Here is a 16,077-nt window from a genome sequence, read left to right on the forward strand (position 1 = left end):
GATCAGTAATGTAATGTATGTACACAGTGACTGCACCAGCAGAATAGCGAGTACAGCTCTGGGATATAATACAGGATGTAACTCAGGATCAGTAATGTAATGTATGTACACAGTGACTGCGCCAGCAGAATAGTGAGTGCAGCTCTGGAGTATAATACAGGATGTAACTCAGGATCAGTAATGTAATGTATGTACACAGTGACTGCACCAGCAGAATAGTGAGTGCAGCTCTGGAGTATAATACAGGATGTAACTCCGGATCAGTAATGTAATGTATGTACACAGTGACTGCACCAGCAGAATAGTGAGTACAGCTCTGGAGTATAATACAGGATGTAACTCAGGATCAGTAATGTAATGTATGTACACAGTGACTGCACCAGCAGAATAGTGAGTGCAGCTCTGGAGTATAATACAGGATGTAACTCAGGATCAGTAATGTAATGTATGTACACAGTGACTGCACCAGCAGAATAGTGAGTGCAGCTCTGGAGTATAATACAGGATGTAACTCAGGATCAGTAATGTAATGTATGTACACAGTGACTACACCAGCAGAATAGTGAGTGCAGCTCTGGAGTATAATACAGGATGTAACTCAGGATCAGTAATGTAATGTATGTACACAGTGACTGCACCAGCAGAATAGTGAGTGCAGCTCTGGAGTATAATACAGGATGTAACTCAGGATCAGTAATGTAATGTATGTACACAGTGACTGCACCAGCAGAATAGTGAGTGCAGCTCTGGAGTATAATACAGGATGTAACTCAGGATCAGTAATGTAATGTATGTACACAGTGACTGCACCAGTAGAATAGTGAGTGCAGCTCTGGAGTATAATACAGGATATAACTCAGGATCAGTAATGTAATGTATGTACACAGTGACTACACCAGCAGAATAGTGAGTGCAGCTCTGGAGTATAATACAGGATGTAACTCAGGATCACTAATGTATGTGCACAGTGACTGCACCAGCAGAATAGTGAGTGCAGCTCTGGAGTATAATACAGGATGTAACTCAGGATCAGTAATGTAATGTATGTACACAGTGACTGCACCAGCAGAATAGTGAGTACAGCTCTGGAGTATAATACAGGATATAACTCAGGATCAGTACAGGATCAGTAATGTAATGTATGTACACAGTGACTGTACCAGCAGAATAGTGAGTACAGCTCTGGGGTATAATACAGGATGTAACTCCGGATCAGTACAGGATCAGTAATGTAATGTATGTACACAGTGACTACACCAGCAGAATAGTGAGTGCACCTCTGGAGTATAATACAGGATGTAACTCAGGATCAGTAATGTAATGTATGTACACAGTGACTGCACCAGCAGAATAGTGAGTGTAGCTCTGGGGTATAATACAGGATGTAACTCAGGATCAGTAATGTATGTACACAGTGACTGCACCAGCAGAATAGTGAGTGCAGCTCTGGGGTATAATACAGGATGTAACTCAGGATCAGTAATGTAATGTATGTACACAGTGACTGCACCAGCAGAATAGTGAGTACAGCTCTGGGGTATAATACAGGATGTAACTCAGGATCAGTAACGTAATGTATGTACACAGTGACTGCACCAGCAGAATAGTGAGTGCAGCTCTGGAGTATAATACAGGAGGTAACTCAGGATCAGTAATGTATGTACACAGTGACTGCACCAGCAGAATAGTGAGTGCAGCTCTGGGGTATAATACAGGATGTAACTCAGGATCAGTAATGTAATGTATGTACACAGTGACTGCACCAGCAGAATAGTGAGTGCAGCTCTGGGGTATAATACAGGATGTAACTCCGGATCAGTAATGTAATGTATGTACACAGTGGCTACACCAGCAGAATAGTGAGTGCAGCTCTGGAGTATAATACAGGATGTAACTCAGGATCAGTAATGTATGTACACAGTGACTGCACCAGCAGAATAGTGAGTACAGCTCTGGAGTATAATACAGGATGTAACTCAGGATCAGTAATGTAATGTATGTACACAGTGACTGCACCAGCAGAATAGTGAGTGCAGCTCTGGAGTATAATACAGGATGTAACTCAGGATCAGTAATGTATGTACACAGTGACTGCACCAGCAGAATAGTGAGTGCAGCTCTGGGGTATAATACAGGATGTAACTCCGGATCAGTAATGTAATGTATGTACACAGTGGCTACACCAGCAGAATAGTGAGTGCAGCTCTGGAGTATAATACAGGATGTAACTCAGGATCAGTAATGTAATGTATGTACACAGTGACTGCACTAGCAGAATAGTGAGTGCAGCTCTGGAGTATAATACAGGAGGTAACTCAGGATCAGTAATGTAATGTATGTATACAGTGACTGCACCAGCAGAATAGTGAGTGCAGCTCTGGGGTATAATACAGGATGTAACTCAGGATCAGTAATGTATGTACACAGTGACTGCACCAGCAGAATAGTGAGTGCAGCTCTGGGGTATAATACAGGATGTAACTCAGGATCAGTAATGTAATGTATGTACACAGTGACTGCACCAGCAGAATAGTGAGTACAGCTCTGGGGTATAATACAGGATGTAACTCAGGATCAGTAACGTAATGTATGTACACAGTGACTGCACCAGCAGAATAGTGAGTGCAGCTCTGGAGTATAATACAGGATGTAACTCAGGATCAGTAATGTAATGTATGTACACAGTGACTGCACCAGCAGAATAGTGAGTGCAGCTCTGGGATATAATACAGGATGTAACTCCGGATCAGTAATGTAATGTATGTACACAGTGGCTACACCAGCAGAATAGTGAGTGCAGCTCTGGAGTATAATACAGGATGTAACTCAGGATCAGTAATGTATGTACACAGTGACTGCACCAGCAGAATAGTGAGTGCAGCTCTGGGATATAATACAGGATGTAACTCCGGATCAGTAATGTAATGTATGTACACAGTGGCTACACCAGCAGAATAGTGAGTGCAGCTCTGGAGTATAATACAGGATGTAACTCAGGATCAGTAATGTATGTACACAGTGACTGCACCAGCAGAATAGTGAGTACAGCTCTGGAGTATAATACAGGATGTAACTCAGGATCAGTAATGTAATGTATGTACACAGTGACTGCACCAGCAGAATAGTGAGTGCAGCTCTGGAGTATAATACAGGATGTAACTCAGGATCAGTAATGTAATGTATGTACACAGTGACTGCACCAGCAGAATAGTGAGTGCAGCTCTGGGGTATAATACAGGATGTAACTCAGGATCAGTAATGTAATGTATGTACACAGTGACTGCACCAGCAGAATAGTGAGTGCAGCTCTGGAGTATAATACAGGAGGTAACTCAGGATCAGTAATGTAATGTATGTACACAGTGACTGCACCAGCAGACTAGTGAATGCAGCTCTGGGGTATAATACAGGATGTAACTCAGGATCAGTAATTTATGTGCACAGTGACTACACCAGCAGAATAGTGATTGCAGTTCTGGGGTATAATACAGGATGTAACTCAGGATCAGTAATGTAATGTATGTACACAGTGACTGCACCAGCAGAATAGTGAGTGCAGCTCTGGGGTATAATACAGGATGTAACTCAGGATCAGTAATGTATGTACACAGTGACTGCACCAGCAGAATAGTGAGTGCAGCTCTGGAGTATAATACAGGATGTAGCTCAGGATCAGTATTGTATGTACACAGTGACTGCACCAGCAGAATAGTGAGTGCAGCTCTGGAGTGTAATACAGGATGTAACTCAGGATCAGTAATGCAAAGTATGTACACAGTGACTGCACCAGCAGAATAGTGAGTGCAGCTCTGGAGTATAATACAGGATGTAACTCAGGATCAGTAATGTATGTACACAGTGACTGCACCAGCAGAATAGTGAGTGCAGCTCTGGGGTATAATACAGGAGGTAACTCAGGATCAGTAATGTAATGTATGTACACAGTAACTGCACCAGCAGAACAGTGAGTGCAGCTCTGGCGTATAATACAGGAGGTAACTCAGGATCAGTAATGTATGTACACAGTGACTACACCAGCAGAATAGTGAGTGCAGCTCTGGGGTATAATACAGGATGTAACTCAGGATCAGTAATGTAATGTATATACACAGTAACTGCACCAGCAGAACAGTGAGTGCAGCTCTGGCGTATAATACAGGAGGTAACTCAGGATCAGTAATGTATGTACACAGTGACTGCACCAGCAGAATAGTGAGTGCAGCTCTGGGGTATAATACAGGTGGTAACTCAGGATCAGTAATGTAATGTATGCACACAGTAACTGCACCAGCAGAACAGTGAGTGCAGCTCTGGCGTATAATACAGGAGGTAACTCAGGATCAGTAATGTATGTACACAGTGACTACACCAGCAGAATAGTGAGTGCAGCTCTGGGGTATAATACAGGATTTAACTCAGGATCAGTAATGTAATGTATGTACACAGTAACTGCACCAGCAGAACAGTGAGTGCAGCTCTGGGGTATAATACAGGATGTAACTCAGGATCAGTAATGTATGTACACAGTGACTGCACCAGCAGAATAGTGAGTACAGCTCTGGAGTATAATACAGGATGTAACTCAGGATCAGTAATGTAATGTATGTACACAGTGACTGCACCAGCAGAATAGTGAGTGCAGCTCTGGAGTATAATACAGGATGTAACTCAGGATCAGTAATGTATGTACACAGTGACTGCACCAGCAGAATAGTGAGTGCAGCTCTGGGGTATAATACAGGATGTAACTCCGGATCAGTAATGTAATGTATGTACACAGTGGCTACACCAGCAGAATAGTGAGTGCAGCTCTGGAGTATAATACAGGATGTAACTCAGGATCAGTAATGTAATGTATGTACACAGTGACTGCACTAGCAGAATAGTGAGTGCAGCTCTGGAGTATAATACAGGAGGTAACTCAGGATCAGTAATGTAATGTATGTATACAGTGACTGCACCAGCAGAATAGTGAGTGCAGCTCTGGGGTATAATACAGGATGTAACTCAGGATCAGTAATGTATGTACACAGTGACTGCACCAGCAGAATAGTGAGTGCAGCTCTGGGGTATAATACAGGATGTAACTCAGGATCAGTAATGTAATGTATGTACACAGTGACTGCACCAGCAGAATAGTGAGTACAGCTCTGGGGTATAATACAGGATGTAACTCAGGATCAGTAACGTAATGTATGTACACAGTGACTGCACCAGCAGAATAGTGAGTGCAGCTCTGGAGTATAAAACAGGATGTAACTCAGGATCAGTAATGTAATGTATGTACACAGTGACTGCACCAGCAGAATAGTGAGTGCAGCTCTGGGATATAATACAGGATGTAACTCCGGATCAGTAATGTAATGTATGTACACAGTGGCTACACCAGCAGAATAGTGAGTGCAGCTCTGGAGTATAATACAGGATGTAACTCAGGATCAGTAATGTATGTACACAGTGACTGCACCAGCAGAATAGTGAGTACAGCTCTGGAGTATAATACAGGATGTAACTCAGGATCAGTAATGTAATGTATGTACACAGTGACTGCACCAGCAGAATAGTGAGTGCAGCTCTGGAGTATAATACAGGATGTAACTCAGGATCAGTAATGTAATATATGTACACAGTGACTGCACCAGCAGAATAGTGAGTGCAGCTCTGGGGTATAATACAGGATGTAACTCAGGATCAGTAATGTAATGTATGTACACAGTGACTGCACCAGCAGAATAGTGAGTGCAGCTCTGGAGTATAATACAGGAGGTAACTCAGGATCAGTAATGTAATGTATGTACACAGTGACTGCACCAGCAGAATAGTGAGTGCAGCTCTGGGGTATAATACAGGATGTAACTCAGGATCAGTAATGTATGTGCACAGTGACTACACCAGCAGAATAGTGAGTGCAGTTCTGGGGTATAATACAGGATGTAACTCAGGATCAGTAATGTAATGTATGTACACAGTGACTGCACCAGCAGAATAGTGAGTGCAGCTCTGGGGTATAATACAGGATGTAACTCAGGATCAGTAATGTATGTACACAGTGACTGCACCAGCAGAATAGTGAGTGCAGCTCTGGAGTATAATACAGGATGTAGCTCAGGATCAGTATTGTATGTACACAGTGACTGCACCAGCAGAATAGTGAGTGCAGCTCTGGAGTGTAATACAGGATGTAACTCAGGATCAGTAATGCAAAGTATGTACACAGTGACTGCACCAGCAGAATAGTGAGTGCAGCTCTGGAGTATAATACAGGATGTAACTCAGGATCAGTAATGTAATGTATGTACACAGTGACTGCACCAGCAGAATAGTGAGTGCAGCTCTGGGGTATAATACAGGAGGTAACTCAGGATCAGTAATGTAATGTATGTACACAGTAACTGCACCAGCAGAACAGTGAGTGCAGCTCTGGCGTATAATACAGGAGGTAACTCAGGATCAGTAATGTATGTACACAGTGACTACACCAGCAGAATAGTGAGTGCAGCTCTGGGGTATAATACAGGATGTAACTCAGGATCAGTAATGTAATGTATATACACAGTAACTGCACCAGCAGAACAGTGAGTGCAGCTCTGGCGTATAATACAGGAGGTAACTCAGGATCAGTAATGTATGTACACAGTGACTGCACCAGCAGAATAGTGAGTGCAGCTCTGGGGTATAAAACAGGAGGTAACTCAGGATCAGTAATGTAATGTATGCACACAGTAACTGCACCAGCAGAACAGTGAGTGCAGCTCTGGCGTATAATACAGGAGGTAACTCAGGATCAGTAATGTATGTACACAGTGACTACACCAGCAGAATTGTGAGTGCAGCTCTGGGGTATAATACAGGAGGTAACTCAGGATCAGTAATGTATGTACACAGTGACTGCACCAGCAGAATAGTGAGTGCAGCTCTGGAGTATAATACAGGAGGTAACTCAGGATCAGTAATGTATGTACACAGTAACTGCACCAGCAGAACAGTGAGTGCAGCTCTGGCGTATAATACAGGAGGTAACTCAGGATCAGTAATGTATGTACACAGTGACTACACCAGCAGAATAGTGAGTGCAGCTCTGGGGTATAATACAGGATTTAACTCAGGATCAGTAATGTAATGTATGTACACAGTAACTGCACCAGCAGAACAGTGAGTGCAGCTCTGGCGTATAATACTGGAGGTAACTCAGGATCAGTAATGTATGTACACATTGACTGCACCAGCAGAATAGTGAGTGCAGCTCTGGGGTATAATACAGGAGGTAACTCAGGATCAGTAATGTAATGTATGTACACAGTAACTGCACCAGCAGAACAGTGAGTGCAGCTCTGGCGCATAATACAGGATGTAACTCAGGATCAGTAATGTAATGTATGTACACAGTGACTGCACCAGCAGAATAGTGAGTGCAGCTCTGGGGTATAATACAGGATGTAACTCAGGATCAGTAATGTAATGTATGAACACACTGACAGCACCAGCAGAATAGTGAGTGCAGCTCTGGGGTATAATACAGGATGTAACTCAGGATCAGTAATGTATATACACAGTGACTGCACCAGCAGAATAGTGAGTGCAGCTCTGGGGTATAATACAGGATGTAACTCAGGATCAGTAATGTAATGTATGTACACAGTGACTGCACCAGCAGAATAGTGAGTGCAGCTCTGGAGTATAATACAGGATGTAACTCAGGATCAGTAACGTAATGTATGTACACAGTGACTGCACCAGCAGAATAGTGAGTACAGCTCTGGGGTATAATACAGGATGTAACTCAGGATCAGTAATGTAATGTATGTACACAGTGACTGCACCAGCAGAATAGTGAGTGCAGCTCTGCAGTATAATACAGGATGTAACTCAGGATCAGTAACGTAATGTATGTACACAGTGACTGCACCAGCAGAATAGTGAGTACAGCTCTGGGGTATAATACAGGATGTAACTCAGGATCAGTAATGTAATGTATGTACACAGTGACTGCACCAGCAGAATAGTGAGTGCAGCTCTGGGGTATAATACAGGATGTAACTCAGGATCAGTAATGTAATGTATGTACACAGTGACTGCACCAGCAGAATAGTGAGTGCAGCTCTGGAGTATAATACAGGATGTAACTCAGGATCAGTAACGTAATGTATGTACACAGTGACTGCACCAGCAGAATAGTGAGTACAGCTCTGGAGTATAATACAGGATGTAACTCAGGATCAGTAATGTAATGTATGTACACAGTGACTGCACCAGCAGAATAGTGAGTGCAGCTCTGGGGTATAATACAGGATGTAACTCAGGATCAGTAACGTAATGTATGTACACAGTGACTGCACCAGCAGAATAGTGAGTACAGCTCTGGGGTATAATACAGGATGTAACTCAGGATCAGTAATGTAATGTATGTACACAGTGACTGCACCAGCAGAATAGTGAGTGCAGCTCTGCAGTATAATACAAGATGTAACTCAGGATCAGTAACGTAATGTATGTACACAGTGACTGCACCAGCAGAATAGTGAGTACAGCTCTGGGGTATAATACAGGATGTAACTCAGGATCAGTAATGTAATGTATGTACACAGTGACTGCACCAGCAGAATAGTGAGTGCAGCTCTGGGGTATAATACAGGATGTAACTCAGGATCAGTAATGTAATGTATGTACACAGTGACTGCACCAGCAGAATAGTGAGTGCAGCTCTGGAGTATAATACAGGATGTAACTCAGGATCAGTAACGTAATGTATGTACACAGTGACTGCACCAGCAGAATAGTGAGTACAGCTCTGGAGTATAATACAGGATGTAACTCAGGATCAGTAATGTAATGTATGTACACAGTGACTGCACCAGCAGAATAGTGAGTGCAGCTCTGGGGTATAATACAGGATGTAACTCAGGATCAGTAATGTAATGTATGTACACAGTGACTGCACCAGCAGAATAGTGAGTGCAGCTCTGGAGTATAATACAGGATGTAACTCAGGATCAGTAACGTATGTACACAGTGACTGCACCAGCAGAATAGTGAGTGCAGCTCTGGAGTATAATACAGGATTGAACTCAGGATCAGTAATGTATGTACACAGTGACTGCACCAGCAGAATAGTGAGTGCAGCTCTGGAGTATAATACAGGAGGTAACTCAGGATCAGTAATGTATGTACACAGTGGCTACACCAGCAGAATAGTGAGTGCAGCTCTGGAGTTTAATACAGGAGGTAACTCAGGATCAGTAATGTAATGTATGTACACAGTGACTGCACCAGCAGAATAGTGAGTGCAGCTCTGGGGTATAATACAGGATGTAACTCAGGATCAGTAATGTAATGTATGTACACAGTGAATGCACCAGCAGAATACTGAGTGCAGCTCTGGAGTATAATACAGGATGGAACTCAGGATCAGTAATGTATGCACACAGTGACTGCACCAGCAGAATAGTGAGTGCAGCTCTGGGGTATAATACAGGATGGAACTCAGGATCAGTAATGTATGTACACAGTGACTGCACCAGCAGAATAGTGAGTGCAGCTCTGGGGTATAATACAGGATGTAACTCAGGATCAGTAATGTATGTACACAGTGACTGCACCAGCAGAATAGTGAGTGCAGCTCTGGGGTATAATACAGGATGTAACTCAGGATCAGTAATGTAATGTATGTACACAGTGACTGCACCAGCAGAATAGTGAGTGCAGCTCTGGAGTATAATACAGGATGTAACTCAGGATCAGTAATGTAATGTATGTATACAGTGACTACACCAGCAGAATAGTGAGTGCAGCTCTGGGGTATAATACAGGATGTAACTCAGGATCAGTAATGTATGTACACAGTGACTACACCAGCAGAATAGTGAGTGCAGCTCTGGAGTATAATACAGGATGTAACTCAGGATCAGTAATGTATGTACACAGTGACTGCACCAGCAGAATAATGAGAGCAGCTCTGGGGTATAATACAGGAGGTAACTCAGGATCAGTAATGTATGTACACAGTGACTGCACCAGCAGAATAGTGATTGCAGCTCTGGGGTATAATACAGGATGTAACTCAGGATCAGTAATGTAATGTATGTACACAGTGACTGCACCAGCAGAATAGTGAGTGCAGCTCTGGGGTATAATACAGGATGTAACTCAGGATCAGTAATGTACGTACACAGTGACTGCACCAGCAGAATAGTGAGTGCAGCTCTGGAGTATAATACAGGATGTAACTCAGGATCAGTAATGTAATGTATGTACACAGTGGCTACACCAGCAGAATAGTGAGTGCAGCTCTAGAGTATAATACAGGATGTAACTCAGGATCAGTAATGTATGTGCAAAGTGACTATACCAGCAGAATAGTGAGTGCAGCTCTGGGGTATAATACAGGAGGTAACTCAGGATCAGTAATGTATGTACACAGTGACTGCACCAGCAGAATAGTGAGTGCAGCTCTGGAGTATAGTACAGGAGGTAACTCAGGATCAGTAATGTATCTACACAGTGACTGCACCAGCAGAATAGTGAGTGCAGCTCTGGAGTATAATACAGGAGGTAACTCAGGATCAGTTATGTATGTACACAGTGACTGCACCAGCAGAATAGTGAGTGCAGCTCTGGAGTATAATACAGGAGGTAACTCAGGATCAGTAATGTATGTACACAGTGGCTACACCAGCAGAATAGTGAGTGCAGCTCTGGCATATAATACAGGATGTAACTCAGGATCAGTAATGTAATGTATACACACAGTGACTGCACCAGCAGAATAGCGAGTGCAGCTCTGGAGTATAATACAGGATGTAACTCAGGATCAGTAATGTATGTACACAGTGACTACACCAGCAGAATAGTGAGTGCAGCTCTGGGGTATAATACAGGATGTAACTCAGGATCAGTAATGTAATGTATGTACACAGTGACTACACCAGCAGAATAGTGAGTGCAGCTCTGGAGTATAATACAGGATGTAACTCAGGATCAGTAATGTATGTACACAGTGACTGCAGCAGCAGAATAGTGAGTGCAGCTCTGGAGTATAATACAGGAGGTAACTCAGGATCAGTAATGTAATGTATGTACACAGTGACTGCACCAGCAGAATAGTGAGTGCAGCTCTGGAGTATTATACAGGATGTAACTCAGGATCAGTAATGCATGTACACAGTGACTGCAGCAGCAGAATAGTGAGTGCAGCTCTGGAGTATAATACAGGAGGTAACTCAGGATCAGTAATGTAATGTATGTACACAGTGACTGCACCAGCAGAATAGTGAGTGCAGCTCTGGAGTATTATACAGGATGTAACTCCAGATCAGTAATGTATGTACACAGTGACTGCACCAGCAGAATAGAGAGTGCAGCTCTGGAGTATAATACAGGATGTAACTCAGTATCAGTAAAGTATGTACACAGTGATTGCACCAGCAGAATAGTGAGTGCAGCTCTGGAGTATAATACAGGAGGTAACTCAGGATCAGTAATGTAATGTATACACACAGTGACTGCACCAGCAGAATAGTGAGTGCAGCTCTGGAGTATAATACAGGATGTAACTCAGGATCAGTAATGTAATGTATGTACACAGTGTCTGCACCAGCAGAATAGTGAGTGCAGCTCTGGAGTATAATACAGGATGTAACTCAGGATCAGTAATGTAATGTATGTACACAGTGACAGCACCAGCAGAATAGTGAGTGCAGCTCTGGATTATAATACAGGAGGTAACTCAGGATCAGTGATGTATGTACACAGTGTCTGCACCAGCAGAATAGTGAGTGCAGCTCTGGAGTATAATACAGGATGTAACTCAGGATCAGTAAAGTAATGTATGTACACAGTGACTGCAGCAGCAGAATAGTGAGTGCAGCTCTGGAGTATAATACAGGATGTAACTCAGGATCAGTAATGTATGTACACAGTGACTGCACCAGCAGAATAGTGAGTGCAGCTCTGGGGTATAATATAGGAGGTAACTCAGGATCAGTAATGTAATGTATGTACACAGTGACAGCACCAGTAGAACAGTGAGTGCAGCTCTGAAGTATAATACAGGAGGTAACTCAGGATCAGTAATGTATGTACACAGTGTCTGCACCAGCAGAATAGTGAGTGCAGCTCTGGAGTATAATACAGGATGTAACTCAGGATCAGTAAAGTAATGTATGTACACAGTGACAGCACCAGCAGAATAGTGAGTGCAGCTCTGGGGTATAATACAGGATATAACTCAGGATCAGTAATGTAACATATGTACACAGTGACTGCACAAGAAGAATAGTGAGTGCAGCTCTGGGGTGTAGTGCAGTGTAGTGGAAATATGTATTTGTAGGCAATGTATGGGACCTATTTGCAGCCTGACAATTTCTATTTACTATGGGAAAGAAAAGCTAAGACAAGAACCTTTAGAGAAATAATGTATCCATTGGCAAAGTAGCAATGGTCCAGTCACAAACCAGGCATTAGAATATTAACATGAGAGGCTGGTCTAGAAATCTGATCTACAGGCTAAACCTATAAATTATGCTCATACACAAAGAAAGTTGTTCACAGATTGAGGGCAGCCAAGCTGGTGTGATCCATTTCATATCCCCCCCCCCCCCAGGAAGCAGAATACCAGACTGAAAAGTTTAGATATTTCTGTACGTTTCTTCCTTTTAGTTTTATAACTGTTTTGCATATTTGTATGTCACTTTTTCTTTCCTTTTCTAAAGCTTAAAACTTTAATAAGTCTGAACCTTGTATGCTCTAAATGAATCCATAGCCTTAGAGTGTGTGATCCTGGTGATTGGCAAACAGTAGTAGTAGTAGTACTTCCGCGACTCATTGCCTGTGTGTTCGGTGAGTGGTGGCAGCGTGTATGTAGCGGGGGTGCGTGGTCTGTGTCAGGGTGTGATTTATGCTCCCATTGCAGCATAGGGCAGAGGTTAAATGCTGGATGCAGTGAGAGGAGATAGATTAACCATTGCAGGCGCAACCCGAAGTCACGTGCTGAGAAGTGGGTACGTGACATGCAGGGTGTGATTCAGGATCAGTAATGTAATGTATGTACACAGAATAGTGAGTGCAGCTCTGGAGTATAGTGCAGGGTGTGATTCGGGTGTCCACTTACACAAACCAACAAGTACACCTACCTGGGCCTAGAACTCAGCCAGTCAAGGAGCTTCAAGCAAGTCATAGAGTTAATGAAAGACAAGGCATCCAAAGCCTTCTATGCCATCAGAAAATATCTGTACCATCTCAAGGCACCAGTAACCATGTGGCTACAAATCTATGACTAAAAAACTTCTGTATGGCAGTGAGGTCTGGGGCCCAGTCTATTACCCAAACTGGTCAAAGTGGGACGATGGGCCAACTTAAATATTCCACCTAGAGTTCTGCAAGCATCTTCTCCAAGTTCATCGGAGCACATCAAACAGCACCTTCCGTGCAGAGTTTGGCAAATTCCTATTACACCTCGCAATCCAGAAGAAGGCGCTGTCATTCAAGGCTCATCTACAAAGTAGTAGTCCCAGCTCCTACCATCAGAAAGCCTTCCTACACCAGGAAGCCCCAGGAAGACTCCCAACACAAAGTACCCAAAAGCAACCTGACCAAGCCATTAACCTACACGACCTGACAAAAGGCGAAATCCGGAAGATGGTACACAAAGTCAAAGAGGAATATCGCAGCATCTAGAGGAACAACATAAACAAATCCCAGAAACTGACGATACAGCAGAACCTACAGAGGAAGTACAAACTATCCCCATAGCTAGAGAAACTAGAAAACCCCAAAGAGCGACAGATGCTGAGCCGGTACAGACAGAGCGTCCACAGCCTACTCATCGAATCAGGGTGGCACCAACAGAACTACAAGCCCCGAGAGAGCAGATTCTGCCAGCAGTGCCCCCAGGAGGCCGTGGAGGACAAAGCCCACTTCCTGCTGAGGTGCCCCAAATACTCCGCAGTGAGGGATACTCACTTCACGAGACTGATCTTCCAAACTTCATCTCCATGGAGGAGGAAGAGAAACTGCAGATAATACTGGGAGAAGAATAAAGTGTAGCAGCCATAGAAGCGGAATATGTCAGTGCCTGCCACAGACTAAGAGGAGACTGATATGTCATGGACCTCTACACCCGACCCTGGACATGTCCCCATCCCCAGACTAAGAGGAGCCTGATATGTCATGGACCTCTATACCCAACCCTGGACACATCCCTATCTCCCAATTAAAGAGCCTGATATGTCATGGATTTCTATACCCCACTGCGCACCCATGTTAAAGTATAGGGGAAAAAACGCATGCGTTTTTTTGCGCTAAAAAGCAGCGCCAAAAAAACGCAAGTGTGAAACCAGCCTTAGAGCTGTATAGTGAGGTTGTGGGTGGATGGATGTGACTTTCCACATTTCCTATATATATAACAGTGAAGTTCACAATGTTTCAAATAATTTTAGTTCTACAAGTCAAACTATCAATATCATGAGCAATATATGGACAACAACCCCCATCATCTGCTCATTGACTTATTGAACATAAGGAGAACTATGAGTGGAAGTGTGGGTGTTATTGGGGGCACAATTACTAAGTTCACATTTATACATCATCTAAACTCATATCGTTATCTGGAGCTGGCGCCCAGGAAATGCCACGTCTCTGCAGGGTCTCCGCCGCGTTCCCGGGGGCTCTATGTGTACAAGTGATGTGCAATCTCCCTCCCCGATCTGCACCCCCTTACCAGACAGACTGTATCCTGATGGCTCCACTACTGCGACTGTGAGGCTGAAAGAAAGACATGGAGCTTCCTCCACGCTCCCCTCCCACAGCCTGTCTCCCTCCCCACGGGTGTCACCCACCCAAAAAGAAAACACTGCGCCCACCCGGCATCACTCCAAAAGGCAGGAAATGGAACGGCAAAGGCTAATATATATATATATACTCACATATACAGTGTGTATATATATATATATATATATATATATATATATATATATATATATAGCACTCTGGCAAAAATTAAGAGACCACTTTCAAATGTTCAGTTTGTCTGATTTTTCTCTTTATAGGTATATTTTTGAGTAATATGTAAATTGTTCTTCTAGTCTACAAACTTCTGACAACATGTCATGCGTCTTGGCATGCTTGCCACCAGTCTCTCACACTGCTTCTGGCGCAGAAATGTAAGCAGTTCTTCTTTGTGTGATGGCTTGTGACTATCCATCTTCCTTTTAATTACATTCCAGAGGTTTTCAGTGGGGTTTAGGTCTGGATATTGGGCTGGCCATGACAGGATTTTGATGTGGTGGTCTCTTAATTTTTTCCAGAGCTGTGTACACACACACCCTTACACATATATACACAATCTCACACATATATACACACAGCCACATATATATATATTGTAAGGTAGCGCGTATTGTCAGTGTTGGGGACACTCACTTGGCAGCGGATTCACGTCACACAGGAACACTTTCCACTTAAGCAGTCCATGTGGTTTATTAAACAGCATAAACCATGTTAGGCAACACAAAAGAATACAGTCTTGCATCAGACAGATTAATCCTTAATGATCGTAGTAGAGCTCCGCTCTCTCAGTTCATTAGTGTCCATAGAACATCACGAGCACCAACAGTTATATCCACATGTCTGGGGTTACTTCGCAGGACCTCCGGCTCCAGATGCCGACTCTTTGGTAGTCCTCTCTCTCAGGGAAGCTGCTGAACTAGGATCACCGTCCCAGACAAAGCCTTGCTCACTAGGCCACCTGACAGTCCATATTCACAGACGGACAGTAGCTCCCCCAATGCAGTGCTGTCACAGACTCTGCTTACACACGTGGCCGGTCCGGGTGCTGTTCAGGGATCCGACCCTCCTCCTTGGGTCTCCCAACACACCGGCCTCACCAGGTCCAAGGTTGCAGCAAGTGCTATTCAGGAAGGCAGCACACCTTCCAACACCTAGTCCTTCCAGGACCTTCCACATGAACTAATCAGGTCCATGCACTCTCTCCCTGTGACCAGACCTCAGGCACATTATATGGTCCATAACCACACCCACAGGTGAGGTATGGATCACATGGTTATGACCTCACTAAAGGTCCTA

The 16,077-nt window shown here is 43.6% G+C and overlaps 1 protein-coding gene across 1 annotated transcript in view; it reads right to left on the bottom strand.

The window, feature by feature from the left end:
• LOC141055690 (mothers against decapentaplegic homolog 6-like) overlaps positions 1–14,750 on the bottom strand; it is a 58,245-nt gene extending 43,495 nt beyond the window's left edge. The window contains exon 1 of the mRNA XM_073552378.1: positions 14,714–14,750. The gene's annotated coding sequence lies outside the window, so the exon portion shown is untranslated. The remainder of the gene's footprint in view (positions 1–14,713) is intronic.
• Positions 14,751–16,077: the final 1,327 nt, after the last annotated feature.

Source organism: Dendrobates tinctorius, unplaced genomic scaffold, assembly GCF_039654945.1.
Source record: "Dendrobates tinctorius isolate UK_male_01 unplaced genomic scaffold, ASM3965494v1 ptg000189l, whole genome shotgun sequence".
Classification (NCBI taxonomy): domain Eukaryota; kingdom Metazoa; phylum Chordata; class Amphibia; order Anura; family Dendrobatidae; genus Dendrobates; species Dendrobates tinctorius.